General features: G+C 39.4%; 1 long non-coding RNA gene across 1 annotated transcript; it reads right to left on the bottom strand.

Annotated features, from left to right (window-relative positions):
• Positions 1 to 356: 356 nt before the first annotated feature.
• Positions 357 to 2,929, bottom strand: LOC143132292 (uncharacterized). Its single transcript, XR_012988276.1, has 4 exons — positions 2,660 to 2,929; positions 1,609 to 1,770; positions 1,429 to 1,519; positions 357 to 534 (listed from the first exon to the last, which is right to left on the bottom strand). It is a non-coding gene; the product is annotated as an uncharacterized LOC143132292 (long non-coding RNA).
• Positions 2,930 to 3,567: the final 638 nt, after the last annotated feature.

Genomic DNA, 3,567 nt, shown 5'->3' with positions numbered 1-3,567 from the left:
ATGTGCATGCACACGTGTGAGTGAGAGAGTATGTTTGATTGTGCATGAGATTTGAGTGTGCTTGTCAGTGTGTGTGCAAGACTGAGTGAAAGAGTGTGTGTGTACGCTTGTCAGTGTGTGTGCTACAGAAAAGTGTGTGAAAGACAGACGAGTGTGTGCACAACAGTGTATACACCAACGCAACTTCACAAGATTTTAAGTCTTCTGATGCCCTGTCTAAACATTGAGTTCTAACTCATTCTTAAGTGACAACAATTTGGGCTTAATCTGTCTCCTTCCATCATCTAAATTCATCAGAACGATCTGAATGAATTCAAAGAATCCTTTCAAATTTTCTGGGCATTCCAGGTGAAGAGCATAAATAAGGCCAAATAAAATAACAAGTGCATCTGCCCAATATCGGTGAAATAGAACAACCTGATCCTCCAGAATGACAGCCACATGTTGCGGGCTAAAGGGAACTGCTGAGGCATTCTCATCTGTAACGGCCAGAAGTGCGACTGCTCCTCTTTGGTCTTCGTCAAAGTCTGCTTACTAAAAATACATGAAAGAAATGCAAGACAATGCAAAGAATTATTGCCATGTGAGTGTATACAAAAAAGAGACATCATGAGAGTGTAGGGAGGTGTGTGTTTGTGTGTGTGTAAGATTGTGTGTATGCTGTTTCAAGGAGTCAAAAAGGGGGTGGGGTGGGGGGTTGCAGCATGATTGTTCGAGAAGGAAATAGGCCGCAAGCTAGAGGGCCTTACCGTGCACCCCCGCATAATCCAACGAAACCATTTTTTTTTTTAAAGGCCCGACATGCTGAACATGAATTAGAATGTTTACATTGAAAATGTTGGGTTGCACTACCTGTTTCAGGCCCATGAATAGATTTACATTGAAAATCAATGCATGACTCTCCCATGACCTAGGGAAAGGTGTGACATCTGTCTTTGCATGTTTAATCACATCTAGAGGACCCAAGCTTTCAGAAAATGTATGGTTTTCACAAGGCAAATCAAGTAGAAAGACTTTACATTTTGGTCTTTATATTTAGGGAAAGCCAAGTAACAACTCAAACCATAGAATTACTAAAAGCACGTGTCCTGTAGATAGATTAAATATGCAAAGACAGATGTCACATCTTCATGGAGAGTCATGTTCCTGTAATGCATTTCCAATATATTCCAATGTATTGCAACGCATTGACCACCTAAAACAGGTAGTGCAACCAAAAATTTTTCAATATGAACATTCTAATTCATGTTCAGCATGGTCGGACTTTTCAAAAAAAGATAGTTACGTTGGATTATGCGGGGGGTGCACGGTAAGGCCCCCTAGCTCGCGGCCTAGAAGGACAAGTTACGACGATGACATTAAAGCGAGAGTTCTGAAACTGTTGTGAGTAAATGAATGAATGAATGAATGAATGAATATGGTACATACAGCTCCTGAAGATATCAGATGCATCCTCTTTCAGATACAGTGCCAAACCAAAAAGGACCGCCCTCCTTGTTGCCTGGACGTCGTTCTTATCCTGTTGAGTTTTGGGACATGGACAAAGTTTGTGAGGTCTCCGACTATATACAACACAGTATTGTGTAACAACACATTCATGTTGCTTACCTGTCTACTGTAGTCTAACAGAAGAGCAACCATTTTCTGCCCAAAGGTTCCAGATTGTTTCTGCTTGTACAGCGTCAGGAGGTGTGGCGTGTATCTATCCAGCGATGCAAAAAAACTGAATGGGAGGTTCTGATTGGTAATACGGTGGAACTCCTTGTAAAGCTGTGAAAAGAACATCAAACAAATAAAACATTAATTTTGAGAATGTCTGTGTAAAAGTGTTTGAACATATTCTACCCTATAACTATCCATCAGCTTTTTGTATCAATATATAAAAGTAGAGTACACATTTGATGTAAATGAGCAGTCTTTGAATGGGCAGGGGACAATTTGCTTTTGTCTACCAAGATGAAGAAACATGTCCCTTTCAACAAATGGCTGCCTAAATGCACGAAGTGGGCATTTGAAAGCCCTTCTATTGACAAGTTCTTAACGGTCTGACCTAGGCGCCGCATCGTGCACACGAGACATGTGCACTTTTAATTAATTGTATCTTTTGAATGAACAAATGTAATTGTGATAAGGGCATGGCAATGGACATATTGTGGAGTGCTGGCCATGCAATAGTCTGTAATGGCTCGTTAACCGCACTTTGCCAGCCGTTGAAAACTCACATAGCTTACATTTCCACATTTTGTGAGCACCTGCTCCTGAGATAATGCTATAAGCTAACTTAATAAGAGTCCATCATGTTTTTGCTATCGATAATTATGTAGAATTCTAGCTAACAACCATGCTCAACAAGGACATGGTGCCACTGGGCTATTGATAATGGTATCAAGCATGACATCCCTACTAAAACCACCCACAACAAAAGGCTTTTGAATTATTAAAAAAATCGCTAGCTAGGTAACTTTTAGGCTCAACACGTGTCGCTAGTAGAGGCTATTCATTCAGCCCAACTAGCTAGCTAGCCACACTACCAAACAAATAAAAAACTACAGCAACAAAAACAAGATAATAGTTTCTCACGATCTGTAGGGAAATTAACGTCAACTTGAGAGGGTAATGGACACGGGGAGTAGTGAAAACGAGACGGAGACACACAAACCTTTGAAATGGAAGCATCTGTGGATGTTACGTGGTCGCGGGATGATCTTTCTTCGGGTTCGTCCCGCTATGAGGAGAGCCGTTGATGTTGAAAGTGGATGCTGCTTGGCCGTCGATGCCGGATAGTCGAGAAGATGGTAGCAGACACCCGTAGCAAAGTCTTACAACACACAAGACCCACTTCCGATTTACACTCTTTCTTATGACAATGAAATTTTAAGACTAAGTCTGATTCTCTCTTAAGATTTTCTGCAAAGGGTTAGTTCTAAACGCCTAACTAATGATCTGCCTCACTAGTAGTACGGTGTCTTGTGTAATTCCGCTGGATTTTCTTGTAAAAATTGTTTTTTTTGCATATTTTGCTAGTATAGAGTCTAAGGAACAAGATTTTTTTTGTCTTCAAATTTTCACGATCCATTTTCACACTTAGATGATATCATCATTTATATAATGCATAATTAAGACTGGGACTACTATCACTTGGGGGTCAAATGTGAGAAAACACTGGTAAAGAGGGTATTCTGCCTAATTTTTGGGTGCTGATTCTGAATATCATATTTACTTAGCTGATTTTTTAGTTTTAAACCTGCTAATTAGCATTTGCGGCCTAAAACTGGCCTCCATAGGCAACATAGAACGGGTGAATAGGGTAAAAAATGTAACTCCTTGATATTCTTATGAAACTTTACTAGTTGATTAGTTATGTAGAGACAATATTTTTTTGCATTACAAGTTTTCTGAAAATATATGTTTAAGCATGTAATTTAACAATATCGCATTAATTATGCAGTAATTTGCATACATTTCAATTACAGACATCTGAATATTGGATAGTTAACATTGAATGTATACGTTCAGGTTTGCCTTCAGAACTTTTTCTGGATTCAGAGCCTTAAAAGAATGGCTTGT

This window comes from Alosa pseudoharengus, unplaced genomic scaffold (genome assembly GCF_046254945.1).
Source record: "Alosa pseudoharengus isolate Yale_2024_CS ecotype anadromous, Long Island Sound unplaced genomic scaffold, YU_APseudo_1.1 YU_APseudo_1.1_scf_1, whole genome shotgun sequence".
Taxonomy (NCBI): domain Eukaryota; kingdom Metazoa; phylum Chordata; class Actinopteri; order Clupeiformes; family Clupeidae; genus Alosa; species Alosa pseudoharengus.
Note: the sequence above shows the minus strand (reverse complement) of the source record. Positions and strands in the feature narration are given on the sequence as shown.